Raw genomic sequence first — 14,944 nt, 5'->3', positions numbered from 1 at the left:
TCTGTTTGTTAAAAATAAGGGGTATAATGTTGTGTCTCAATGTTGTAGAGAGTCAGTCGGTGTTCAAAGAGCAGACTAATCTGTTCTTCAGCTGTATGACAATATTCTATTATTATTCAGCTAAATTCCAGATGCATTTGCCAAATGTGTGTACACAATAAAAAGTTATCAAGGATTCACAAGGTTTGTGAATATTCTGAATACAAGTTAAAGTAAATCACCCCACATAATTCACATTCAATAAAGTTGGCACTACTTGCAGACATGAGCGATGTACATACTAAAATACTCTGTCCTCTCTCTCTCTAGGACGACTGAAATCATATCTGTAGCAGCAGCTATGGACAAGGAGACAGTGGTCATAATCCTACAAGGCACGGAGAAAGTCTCCTCTTTTGCCGCCACCATCAACCCACTCTTCGACATAGTCACTGCAGTGGTGAAGTTGACATAGGACCTGGTCGCCAAAGACCTCACCCAAGACCAGGACGCCGACGAATTCGGCCACATCCACGCCAAGCTGGAAAACATCTCCAAGATAAACCAGCAGATTCTGAAGCAGAGTCAACTGGACGAGGTCAATGAGAAGTACAGAAAGTATGAAGAGTATATCAAGCACCAGTACACCACCCCCAACACCATGGTGGAACAGATCGAAAATGAGTTCAGAGTTCCAGAGGGTCTATGAGAGAGACAAGCTTACCCTTTCTCTAGACACATAACACTTCTGAACAAAGAGGTTTGCTGGAGGTGTACCTAGAGCATTACAAGCAAAACCGAGACGTCATGGAGAAAAAGTGTTCCCAATTGGCTAATATCTTTCACATGGGCCTGATGACACGAATGGCATATACAGTGGTCAGAGAGGAGGGTGAATGTTGAAGTCAGGGAGAAATGGGCCCCCAGGGTGGAGAAGATTCAGGCCAAGATGGATGAGGCGCTGGCCCAGTGTGAGGGGAACTGATCCTCATCCACTCCCAGGGTCGGGTGGCATATGAGGGCTTTAAAGGGATACTTTGGGATTTTGGCAATGAGGCCCTTTATCTACTTCACCAGAGTCAGACCATTTTTATGTCTGTTGTCCAGTATAAAGGAAGTTAGAGGTAGTTATGTGAGTCAATGCTAACTAGCATTAGCGCAATGACTGGAAGTCTATGGGGTTGTAACGTTTCTCGTCTTCCTCTGACGAGGAGTATGACAGATCGGACCAATGTACAGTGTGGTAAGTGTCCATAATATATTTTAATGAAATATCACTGGACACAGAAAACAAAAGGAACAAGAGAAATAAATGAAAACCAACACAGTCCCGTGTGGAACAAACACTGACACGGAAAAATAATCACCCACAAAACACAGATAGGAAAAGTCTACCTAAGTATGATTCTCAATTAGAGACAACGACGACAACTGCCTCTGATTGAGAACCATACTAGGCCATGAATGTAAGATTAACCATAATGGGTATCTATTTGAACAGACATACACACATGCAAATCTAATAGTGCCACTGATGCAACCTAGCACTTTCAGTATCAAATAAATAAATAAACATTATCTATCCTGTGGACACTATTAACAGAGCATGCTGATTGTGATTGTAAACCAACCAAGTGCAGTGACAACACTAAACTAACCACACAGCAATACAAAAGGTCAAAGTAAACATTAGCTTTAAGTGCTTCCTCTCTTATGTGTTCTCTTGTATCTCAGAGAAATTAAGTATTAGAACAAATCTTTGTTTGTTTTTCTAAGGGTGTGTTCATAAATTCACTCTGGCCATCTACTCCGATTTCAGAGCACTCTCGTCTGAGTGTGTCAGAGCGTAGAATAACTGATTAATCTACGAACACGCAACACCTGTTGAATATGACCTGTGTCAGTAAACGTCTGCAAAAAAAACATAATTAGATTGTTGCCAGCAGCACAGTTAGTCACCAACACTATAAACAACATGAAAACAGCCTAACCAGCTATTCTAGGGCGAGTAAAATGGTCAGAGTGAGGTTTTCTCCTAAGTGTGAAGTAGCTAGCAAGCTAGTCAACTTTAGCCAGTTAGTTTGGGTGCATGACTTGTGAGATCAACCCTACTCCTCGGCCAGAGCGTCCACTGTGCCCTCTAAATGCTCCAGAGCGAAACGCTCTGAATATACAAACAGAGAATCTGACAACGCTCTAAATTATACGAATGTGCAGAGCGCACAAATTACGAACACACCCTAAATAATTACATTTCTGGGGAATTGTCTCTGCTCTGTGACACTCTTTCTTTTCACTTATATTGTATTATTTTCATATTTTGAAGCCATTTACACCAAAAGTAGCGTAAGATATCAAAAATCACTCTAAAAGACATTATGGGGATGTTTTCTAGATGTTTTGGGGATTTTATATATCTTAATTTGCCATAGCAGTTTTGATTTTGATCAGTATCCTCTCATAACTGACCAACAATGTCTCCTCTTACGCTGTGGTTCATGTTCCGTGTCCCCTTAACTGTGTCTTTGCCTAAGAAACGGTTCACAAAGTTACGTTCTCTACTTCATTTGTTCTTGTGCTCTAAAGCACTGTAGTTTGATTTGATCTCTTCTGTGCTATTAACCCCACTATTCAGATTTCCAGTGTTACTGATGCCATTTCTATGCTCACCGATCCATATCTGTGATTCATAACCCTATACTCAATGGAATGGCTATTCTGTGGTACCAGTCCCTGTCTCTCATATTGTTACAACCGAGATGTATGGCTGTTAAATAGTTATAATTCTGCATTATTAAAATGAATTAGATGGGAATATATTTACCTCTAGGGCTTTCTGAAAATATACGCTCCTCATCTAAATGTCATAGTCTATTTTTTTGTTATGTTCTTTGTTGCATGGTTGTACTATGCAGCATTATCAATAAAGATTGAATGTAAAATATCACTTGTATTAGATTTTTTGCATAAAAATATATTGAGGCAATAGTATTATCATTTTAACTTGGTTTATCTCAAAATGATGATGAGGGGCAATACATGCTGTCAGTTCCATGATTTTTGGCACCCTTGATTTAAAAAAATACTATACAATAAATAATATAATTTGAAAAAGGATCAGTTGTCACGACTTCCTCTGAAGTCAGTCCCTCTCCTTGTTCGGGCGACGTTCAGCGGTCTTCTAGCCATCTCCGATCCACCTTTCATTTTCCATTTGTTTTGTCTTGTCTTCCCACACACCTTGTTTCAATTCCACCAATTACATGTTGTGTATTTAGCCCTCTGTTCCCCCCATGTCCTTGTCCTGTATTGTTTATTGTAAGTGCCTGTGCATGTTTATTCTGGTGTGCCTTGGGTTATGTACCCATTTATTGATTGTTCTGTTTTACCAGTGGGTTTTTATTATTAAACTGTGCTGTTGGAAACACAGTTTTTGCTCTCCTGCGTCTGACTTCTCCGCCGCCAGTACGCACCCCTTACAGAATACCGGACCAAATGTATGGAGTCAGCAGGAGCAGGTACCCCAGGTATAGGTGTGGAGGAGCGCGTCTGGGAGCATGCAGCAATTCTCCACCATCTTGGCACCGCCATGGACCACGTTGTCCAGACAATGGACCGCTGGGAGAGACAGGGAGTTCTCCCTGTGCCTCCACCAGCACAGCCGGGGTCTCCACTATGCGCCCCTCCTTCTTCTGGTTCCAGTGGGATTCATCTCTCTCTTCCCCAGGAATACAATGGGACGGCTGCGAACTGTGAGCTGGACTTGTACCTGGCAACCTTCCACCCGGCTCCTTCGGGCCGTGAGAGCGTGTCCGCCCTTGTCTCGTGCCTCACCAGGAAAGTGGAGTGGGCTAACGCCATGTGGAGAGAGGGAGATGACCAGTTTGAGGACTTCCGGGCAGTCTTCGACCACCCACCCGAGGGTAGAGCGGCGGGTGAATGCCTATTCCTTCTGAGGCAGGGGACTGCAGGGGATTGCTGCAGTCTGTGTGAGGTTGGCCTGCAGAGACACCACCCTCACGTTCGACCAGCTGGCGGACCTGTCCATCCGGCTGGATAACCTGCTGGCTACCCGCGGACGTTCAGATCTGGGTCTGGTGGATCAATCCTCCCACATCCCCTCTCTGACGATACCCATGGACCTGGGAGGGGCGGTGCGCAGGGAGACCGGAGGGGGTTCCAGCTCGTGCACCATCTGTGGCCGCAGAGGTCACACTGCCGGTCGGTGCCGGGTTGGTTCCTCTGGGTATCGAGGCAGCCTTGTTTGGGCGACGTTCGGTGGTCGACGTCACCGGTCTTCTAGCCATCTCCGATCCACCTTTGATTTTCCATTTGTTTTGTCTTGTCTTCCCACACACCTGGTTTCAATTCCATCAATTACATGTTGTGTATTTAGCCCTCTGTTCCCCCCATGTCCTTGTCCTGTATTGTTTATTGTAAGTGCTTGTGCATGTTTATTCTGGTGTGCCTTGGGTTATGTACCCATTTATTGATTGTTCTGTTTTCCGGTGGGTTTTTATTATTAAACTGCACCGTTGGAAACACAGTTTTTGCTCTCCTGCGTCTGACTTCTCTGCCACCAGTACACACCCCTTACATCAGTGTAGTTTTCGTCACAAGGGGAGGCTGCTAGAGTATTGAAAACAGGGGTATCAATATGTATTTACCCTAAAAAATGTTGAGCATGCAATATAGACTAAACTATCTTGAACTTTTTTTCCACATTTTCCTGCCTTAAAATTAAAACTAAAAAGTGATTCAAATCTATATTTTTTTCCTACAGATCTACCTACACAACCTACTGAAAATGTTCAAAGTGAAAGAAGGTTATACAGTGGGGCAAAAAAGTATTTAGTCAGCCACCAATTGTGCAAGTTCTCCCACTTAAAAAGATGAGAGAGGCCTGTAATTTTCATCATAGGTACACTTCAACTATGACAGACAAAATTAGAAGAAAAAAAATCCAGAAAATCACATTGTAGGATTTTTTATGAATTTATTTGCAAATTATGGTGGAAAATAAGTATTTGGTCACAACCTCAAACAGTCACACTCCAAACTCCACTATGGCCAAGACCAAAGAGCTGTCAAAGGACACCAGAAACAAAATTGTAGACCTGGGAGCTCTTCCCTCTCTATGAGGCAGCCGCCCCAGTCCTACGACTAGCCCTGGACAACGTGAAGAGCAAAGAGGTCTGCTATGTCAAAGAGCAGTTCCTGGCGGTGAGGAACAAGCTGGACGTACTGTCCACCCAGCAGGAGGACATTGACTGTGAGATTAAGAAGGGCCAGCTGGATTCCCATTACTTCTCAGTGGAGGAGAGCATCAGGAACCAGTTCCGGAATTACATGGACATTCTGGAGGACAAGCCACAGTTTCAGGAGGTCAAGAAGAGGCTGTTTCTGGAGCACCGGTAGGGAGATGAACCTGTATGTGCTGTATGATGCTCTGATGGGCACCAACAGCTTTGGGGAGTCCATCTTGGAGGTGGTGGACAGGTAAAGTGTTCTTAACCATGCTAAATGAGCCTTTATGCACCGGTGGAGCATGACTTTGTTGAGTATTTTAGTTTCAGAACACTTGGCATGAATTTGAACTGTTCACTTGTGATTATGGAAAATAGGATGATTACTTTTATTGTTATTAACAACAGTTTAGTGGTTGGTTCTCCATCTGTCTCAGGTATGAGGTGAGAAACAGGCGCCTACTGGAGGACTTCTGTGTGAGGATGAAGGAGCTCCTCTGCCTGGGCCTACTTGCCCTGCCGGGCCTCTGTGCCCTCACCAGGAGACCAGATGAGGAACAGGAAACCATCCATAACTGGAGCACCAAAATCAGGGAGGTGGAATCAAAGATGAAGGCATGCATCGGGGCCTGCGTAGCAGCCTTCCCTGAACAGGCTTGCCTTGACGCCCAGCATCTTCTCCAGGAAAAAGAGGAACGCAATCTTCAGGACACGGCTCAGGAAGTACAGGAATTCCTCACCAGGAAATACGACTGGGTGAGCTGGTCGGTCCGACTGGTCAACCACTCTGGCAGCAGCTATTGGAACTGGCGTACCAGGGACCACTTCTAACACATGGCCGGTCAGAACTTGTTTGAGGGGCTGCAGGTGAATGATACCTTACCTGGTGGTTTTCTACAGCACCGGTCCCCAACCGGTGCCACGCGACTGCATCCGACAACTGATGGAGGGGCCAGAGAAGAAGGGTGGCGCATGGTGGTGCATCGTGGTGCATGCTGTCAGTAACCACAAAGAGAGTTAGGCCAACTGGAGCTTCCCGGAGGACTGCCACTACTGGGAGAGGCACAAGATTGTGACGCTGTGTGCACACTCATAGTGACGCTGATAGAGGTGCAACAAGTCAGACAAATAGGGATCATTATGTCATCAACCTGAGGGGTTATTCTAAATTCTGAATTGACCACCTTAAAGAGGATGTGTGGGGAATTATGGTAAATGGTGATGAGGTTTTGTGAATACACCATGCAGTTTGTCCTAGCAAGAAACTTTGGTTGCAATTAGATTCACTGTTTTGACATCTGAATGTATTGCTAATTTGAGGCAGTGTTACAAAGCCCAGTGTTTGCAGAGTATTTAATTAACTGTATATGCATTTTATTATAAGTGACTAACTTCTACCATAGCTTATGACCAGATGTTACTCAATACTCTCTCATAGTTCAATAGCTTAACTCAATGGATCGTGGATGTGAAGTGATGTTGAATTGACTAATCTTTCTAATTCGTACTAATTCAGTCATAATAAAAACATAATCTAAATTCTACATGTGTCATTATGCTTCATGACAATAAACGGCAACACATCAGCTGTTATTGGATGTATATATGAGTGTGTCTTGCCTGTCTTGTTTATACATGTTGATGTCTATTGCCATTAACACAAGCTAGTGCACCTGCACTCACCGGGGCACTTACTAATTGAATTGATATTTACACATAAGTCAGCATTTCCTGTCCACAGCTTTGGTTTTATAGTCTATGAATAACCTTTGGCTGCGCTAATATGCTGAAGACGAGCTCCAAAGTACTTGGATCAGCATGATGGAATCACTCATTAGCCGTGTTGGAGGTGGAGACGGCCAGCAGTTCTGGGTCGGTGGAGTAGCTATAGGGTTCTGCCAGGGCTTTAGCCTCAGTGCTACGCTATCGTTAATCAAGCCTGTCAAAATTCATTGAGTGCAGTCTATAATATACAGTGCAGTAGGAAATATATATATATATTTTAATCATCCCCTTATCTTCCATGCAGCCTCTCAATGTGTGTATGGGATGTGTGAGGACAACAGGGGTTAGGATCTTTCTTGTTTACTAGGGTGGCTTTATGGGATAACATTGCTACTCTCTGAAGGTTGAGTTTCATAGTCAAGGGTATGAGTTCCATAAGAAGGTTCTCATTGATCATACATTTACCACCATTGAATAGTCACCATGAAAGAGCACTTCTCTTCAAACACACCACAAACCTGTCCTGCAGACTACTGGTGAAATGCAATGCAAAAAAGTTTAATTCCATTACCAACTTTTCCTCAGGGAAGTTGGGGTAAACATGGCATCTCTGGACGTAATTGTGCTCTTCATGCAGCCTAGCATAGCTTGCTATAATATATACAGTGCCTTCAGAAAGTATTCAGACCCCTTGACTTTTTCCACATTTTGTTACGTTATTACAGCCTTATTCTAAAATGGATTAAATTTTAAAAAATCCTCAGCAATCTACTCAAAATACCCCATAATGACACAGTGAAAACAGTTTTTTAGAAATACCTTCTTTACATAAGTATTCAGACACTTTACTACTGGACTCGAAATTGAGCTCAGGTGCATCCTGTTTCCATTGATCATCCTTGAGTTGTTTCTACAACTTGAATTCAATTGATTGGACATGATTTTGAAAGGCACACACCTATATATATATATATAAGGTCCCATAGTTGACACTCCATGTCAGAGCAAACACCAAGCCACGAGTTCACGGAATTGTCCGTAGAGTTCCGGGACAGGATTGTGCCGAGGCACAGATCTGGGGAAGGGTACCAAAACATTTCTGCAGAATTTAAGGTCCCCAAGAACACAGTGGCCTCCATCATTCTTAAATGGAAGAAGTTTGGAACCACCAAGACTCTTGCTAGAGCTGTACGTCCGGCCAAACTGAGCAATCGGGGGAGAAGGGCCTTGGTCAGGGAGGTTACCAAGAACCAGATGGTCACCCTGACAGAGCTCCAGAGTTCTTCTGTGGAGATGGGAGAACCTTCCAAAAGGACAACCTGCAGACCAATAAGGCTGTAATTGCAGCACTCCACCAATCAGGCTTTTATGGTATAGTGGCCAGACGGAAGCCACTCCTCAGTAAAAGGCAGATGACAGTCCACTTTGAGTTTGCCAAAAGGCACCTAAAGACTCTCAGACCATGAGATAATATTTTATCTGGTCTGATGAAACTTAGATTGGACTCTTTGGCCTGAATTCCAAGCGACACGTCTGGAGGAAACCTGGCACTATCCTTACGGTGAAGCATGGTGGTGGCAGCATCATGCTGTGGGGATGTTTTTCAGAGGCAGGGACTGGGAGACTAGTCAGGATCAAGGCAAAGAACAGAGCAAAGTACACAGAGATCCTTGATGAAAACCTGCTCCAGAGCGCTCAGGACCTCTGACTAGGGCGAACCCTAAGCACACAGCCAAGATAACGCATGAGTGGCTTAAGGACAAGTCTATGTATGTCCGTGAGTAGGCCAGCCAGAGCCTTGACTTGAACCTGATTTAACAACTCTGGAGAGATCTGAAAATAGCTTTGCAGCAATGCTCCCCATCCAACCTGACAGAGCTTAAGAGGATCTGCAGAGAAGTATGGGAGAAACTCCCCAAATACAGGTGTGCCAAGCATGTAGCGTCACACCCAAGAAGACTCAAAGCCGTAATCGCTGCCAAAGGTGCTTCAAAGTACTGATTAAAGGGACTGAATACTTATGTAAATGTGATATTTCACTGTTTTTGTTTTGTCATTGTGGGGTATTGTGTGTAGATTGATGAGGAAAACAAACAATTTAATACATTTTATAATAAGGCTGTAACATAAAAAAATGTGGAAAAAATCAAGAGGTCTGAATACTTTCTGAAGGCAGGTATTGAAATAATTGCAACTTCTCAATTCATAGGTTATTTGAGTTTGTGTTTTTTTGTTGATGTTTTTTAATACAGGATTGGAGCCATGTTGTTACTGTCCATGGTCTGTTTATCTCTACTGTAGGTTGGTGGTTAGTTCAGCTGTTATTGCAGAAACCATCCAGCTTAAGCACATGGTACCTCTTGTTTTCATTAGTGGTTCTGTGTACTTACCTGGGTAACATCCATTGATCCATGGACCTCTACTACTGCATAAAGAGCTTTCCCTTTGAAAGCACGTGAATTCCAACTGACACTATGGAACGACAAAAGCTTCTGTTTGCTAGGCTGCTCTATTGAGGGAATCTGCGTTGTGGTGAAGGAGCCAAGGTTACCTTGTTCATCTGTTTAAAAGATTATCTGGATTTCTCCATCATGAATGAGAAGTGCTACTCTGACGACAGAGGGCGCTATCAACAAACAGATCAACAGTCTTCTCTAAGACTCTCAGAGTTACAGGTTTTGCATGGTGATTCTCCACAATCTACAGCTGTCTCAAAGTAGTTAGCGATTACAATTTGAGGCTATTTAACATATATTGTGCATGACTATGTTTGACTTTTAATACCAGATTATTTGCAATATGTGGTAAAATGTTAAACCTTTCCAAACCTGAAAATGCATGATTTTTATTTTCACTTTCATAAAGAATTAGAAGATTCACATAATTCAACAGGACCATGTTGTTTCCACAGAATAGTTGAGCCCCCGAATGTTAGGAGACATTAACGAACAATCAGCAACAGGTTTGTTAGACTTAATATTTTAACCTGCTTAGACATTCTAATAAACTCTATCTAGTAGGTCCAAATGCCTGTTTAGAGATTGCAGCCAATATCAATATTTCATAAACAAATGAGTGATTTGATGGAGGGCAGTGTCAGAGTGGCCCTGGAAGGTCTGGATCAATGGCAGAATGGCTCTGCCTGGCTGTCTCTGCCAATCCCAGCCAGGATAATGTTATTACCCATCGGTGTGGACCATCGACCAGCCCGCTGCTCTTTAAGTGGGCTAGTCTGATAAAAATCATTAAAACATTTGTTCAGTGACACACAGCAGCAGGTCCAGCCCAGCACTCAGGATCGACTCTCTAAAAGGTCTCTCTCCTGGCTGGAGGATCTGCATTTAGAGGTTGGGGCTGAAGTCTTGTGAGTGTTCAGCTACGCACTTCTCTAGGAGTAGTGGTATATGGGACTCTATGAAATAGTGAATGGAATGTCTGTAGAACTCATCTTTATGGTGAAATACCATAGAGAAAGTGCGTCCAGGGAATACAAAACATGTGTTTTCACCATGTGCACTGCCTCAAACAGTTCCCTCATGTTGGGCAACACTTCCGGTCTCCCCTCGAGCCCTCAATGCTCTCCCCTCAAGGCCCCATGAAGTGTGTGTTAGTAGTATAGCCTCGACTTCCCCCAGACAAATTCCTCTCCTCATAGCGGTTCATACATCACGTTAGCAGCCAATAATCTCAGCAGATTTGTGTGTCATCGCTGTCTCTATATGCCCCCTCTCTCTCTCTCTCTCTCTCTCTCTCTCTCTCTCTCTCTCTCTCTCTCTCTCTCTCTCTCTCTCTTGAATTCAATTCAAGGGCTTTATTGGCATGGGAAACATATGTTAACATTAGTAAACAAAAAAAAGTGAAATAAACAATACAAATTAACAGTAAACATTACACTCACAGACGTTCCAAAAGAATAAACACATTTCAAATGTCATATAATGTCTAATAATACAGTGTTGTAACGATGTTCAAATAGTTAAAGTTCAAAAGAGAAAATAAGTGAACATAAATATGGGTTGTATTTACAATGGTGTTTGTTCTTCCCTGGTTGGTTCTTGTGGCAACAGGTCACAAATCTTGCTGGTGTGATGGCACACTGTGGTATTTCACCCAGTAGATTTGGGAGTTTATCAAAATTGGGCTTGTTTTCGAATTCTTTGTTGATCTGTGTAATCCGAGGGAAATATGTGTCTCTAATATGGTCATACATTTGGCAGGAGGTTAGGCAGTTCTCAGTTTCCACCTCATTTTGTGTGCTCTCTCTCTCTCTCTCTCACGCTCACTCGCTCACTCTCAATTCAATTCAATGGGCTTTATTGTAAACACATGTTTACATTGCCAAAGCAAGTTAAATAGAACAATTAACATTACACTCACAAAAGTTCTCTCTTTCTCTCTCTCTAGGAGATATTAGCCAGAACTTCTTGTTTGCTCTCCTCCCCCACACTTAACCCTCCTCCCCAATCTCTCTCTCTCTAGGAGATAAGAGCCAGAACTTCTTGTTTTCTCTCCTCCCCCACATTTACCCTCCTCCCCAAACTACACACAGAGTAGTTCCACTTTTGCACTAAGAGGCCTTCCCCCCGGGGAGTATAGGGAGTGTGAGAGAAAGCATGAGAGAGAGGAAATGGAGGAAGGGAAATCAGGAAACCACACAGCAGCGATCTATGATCATCAACAAACGGGAAGTAATAGTTTCGAATCTACATAGAATCCCCATCTAAACAATCCAAGTCATAACTGGCTGTGTGGCTTCCTAATTAGACGGTAGACTGTCAGGAAAATTGTCACATGTACAGTAGCGAACCAGCTTCAACCTCAGTCTGGGTGGTTCCCTGTAGCAGGGCTATAAATAGTCCCCTGGGCTTCCTTTTATTTGTCTGTCCATAAAACCATTAGCGAATTAAAGTTGTAATCTGTATATTGATATGTGCTCTCTCGGGTTCGCTCTCTCTGTTCTCTCTTTTTCTCTTTTTTCTCACTTTAGCTCTCTCTCTCTCTCTCTCTCTCTCTCTCTCTCTCTCTCTCTCTCTATTTACTCTCACTCACCCACACACACTCACCTCTCACTCTCTTACATGCTGTATGTACAACCAGTCACTCCAGAACTTTAGCAGTGATAAAATACAATACAGATCCGTCAAATTGTTTCAGTTTCTTACCTTGTCCTTTGAGAATGATATCATTGCAAGTTCCACCTTTGCAACTTGTATGGTGTAAGATTGTCTGTCTGTAAAACAAATTAACATTCTGGAACACAACACTGGTACAAGTATAACTGTATCTAACTATAATGTTGTTGACCCATTATCAGTTCTCTCCTATCACAGTCATTAAACTCTTAAAGTCATGATTGGCATCATGGTGAAATCCCTGAGCGTTTTGCTTCCTCTCCAGCAACTGAGTTAGGAAGGATGCCTGTATCTTTGTAGTGACTGTGTGTATTGATACACCATCCAAAATGTAATGAATAACTTCACCAGGCTCAAATGGATATTCAATGTCTGCTTCTTTTTTTTACCATCTATCAATAGGTGCCCTTCTTTGCGAGGCATTGGAAAACCTCCCTGGTTTTTATGGTTGAATCTGTATTTGAAATGCACTGCTCAACTGAGGGACCTTATAGATAATTGTATGTGTGGGGTACAGAGTCCATTGTGTGACTTGTTAAGCAAATTTTTACTCCTGAAGTTATTTAGGCTTGCCATAAATGAGTGGTTGAATACTTATTGACTCAAGCCATTTCAGCTTTTTAATTTTGTATTAATTAGTTTTTTTTTTAAATCTAAAAACATAATTTCACTTTGACATTATGTTTAGGCCAGTGACCCAAAAAATCCAATTTTAATCCATTTTAAATTCAGGCTGTGACACAACAAAATGTGGACAACGTCAAGGGGTGTGAATACTTCCTGAAGGTAATGTATGTTGATGACACAGTTGATGCAGCTACAGTATCTGGCTGCGGCCCAACCTTGGAGCCTCCGGCTGTATCTCACATCTCATAGCACTCGCTATGCCTGAGAAGCCCTTTCATGTCTGTTGCTCAACCATTTTTCTAACGGACTGACATTCCAACCCACATTTGTTTTCCCATGGGAGTTGCTCAAATCCGGGATGACGGGAGCTAAATCCTCTCTTAAAAGTAACAACTTTTTGTTTTTATAGCAATCCCTCATTCCAAGTAACACAACTGTGGTCATGCGGAATAAAGGATGGTTTCTTTTTATATAAACAGAAAACGGTTTTGACCTGTAACAGTATTTTCATGTGTTTGTCAAAGGCTGATAAGTCATAGTAAATGACTGTATCATCTTTCTAAACTGCCTGCAAATGAAATACCAGTGAAGTCAGTGGCAACAATAATCCATAAACTAGACTATTGTGTCAATCAGGGGGTAGTGTGAAATCCACACACCTCTCATCAGGACGTGAAAGACTCTTCCAGTTTTCCCTCACCCAACCATATTCAGTACAAACTATTTATAGAACAAGTGCATCATGTCTATCCACATTATGCAAAAAAAAGTGTATATTTATTGCCCAAACAACCACCCTGCATCAATTTTACCCCCTCTCCTGCAAAGTGGTACATTCTGTCTTGGATGAGACACTGGGGGGCTTTCCAGTGGACTAAAGTGACATCTTGTGGCAAAGAGGAAACACTAGAGCTAGAGGCCAAGGTCAGAAAGATCAAGTAAAGTCAATAGCATTGAGGTAATCTTCTATTTCCACAGCCATTCAACATGATAAGACACAAGCGTCTTTGATAACCTTTCATTTAAGGAAATATACTGTACATGCTAATCAAGTCCACACAACTCTCAATATTAGGAAGGTGTTCCTAATGTTTGTTATACTCAGTGTATGTAGCCTATTGTCTATTTTTTTGTTGAACCCTGGGTTGAATTGAAACAATAGCTGTTGATGACTTCGCAAATGCAATATAGGCCTAAATATTGATGATATATGACTTAGAAAGTATGGTTACATTTAATTTGCTCTGTTAAACCTACCCTTTGAAATTACTCTGATACCAACAGGGAATCTATTTAGTTATTAAGAGATCTCTCAATAATCATTCACACGGATAACACATTGGTAATAGTCAGTGACAAACATAAGCAGGGCTTGGTTATAATCTTGGATGGGAGACCAAATGAATATCTGTAAGTAGATCAATTCTCCAGTAGCTGCTGACCAGTTTATTGTGTTTTTTTCTGATGGCGGATATACAGTAAGGTACAAATTCAACATATTTGTCTATGCTGGAATTTGGTTACCATGATGACATAATCCTGTGGTTGAAATTTCCATGTCACAATACCTTGACAAATTACCTTCAAGCAACGTTGATTCAACAAGTTGTGCCCAGTGGGATGTAGGATCTTAATTTGTCCAGTTCCATCTCAGGTATAAAATAATCCTGCTGCAGGAAATGATGATTTGTAACAGGAAATTAGTTTTAATATGCTACATTAGGCTATAGTTTAGGTGTAGCTTACAGCTGCATTTCAGATATACTTGTATGTAGTGGAGACCAATATCTATCTTGTCATATTAAGCTATATAAAACGATGGTTGTTATTGTGTATGGCTGCATTTCGGATACATTTTTGTACTTTTCAATGTTGCAGTCGTAGGATCTACAGTCGTAGGACATTTATTCTGTCTGGTGCTTTAGCATTTGATCGAGCGAGAGAGAAGGAAAACTGTGGGTTTTCAGTGAATTTATGTAAATCACGAGGCTCATTTGAATGCAGTGACAGAGTGATCAAATTAAGATACCACACCTGTACATGACATAAGTGACCTAATAACTAAGCAGTATACCATGCCATGAAGTGATATTATATTGTGGTATCACATTTTATGCTCATATTAGCACTCACATATGTTAATGATACAGACATATGATGTTGATGCACCTACAGTATCTGGCTGTGACCCAACCTTGGAGCCTCCAGCTGTATCTCACGTCTCATAGCACCCAC

At 42.2% G+C, this 14,944-nt stretch overlaps 2 pseudogenes; both read left to right on the top strand.

The window, feature by feature from the left end:
* The first annotated feature begins 309 nt into the window (after positions 1 to 309).
* Positions 310 to 1,162, top strand: LOC112244991 (annotated as a pseudogene).
* A 2,316-nt stretch (positions 1,163 to 3,478) lies between these two features.
* Positions 3,479 to 6,321, top strand: LOC112223649 (annotated as a pseudogene).
* The last annotated feature ends 8,623 nt before the right edge of the window (positions 6,322 to 14,944 follow it).

This window comes from Oncorhynchus tshawytscha, linkage group LG03, assembly GCF_018296145.1.
Source record: "Oncorhynchus tshawytscha isolate Ot180627B linkage group LG03, Otsh_v2.0, whole genome shotgun sequence".
In the NCBI taxonomy this organism is placed as follows: Eukaryota; Metazoa; Chordata; class Actinopteri; order Salmoniformes; family Salmonidae; genus Oncorhynchus; species Oncorhynchus tshawytscha.
The sequence above is the reverse complement of the archived record's forward strand: the minus strand, read 5'-3'. Positions and strand labels throughout refer to the sequence as shown.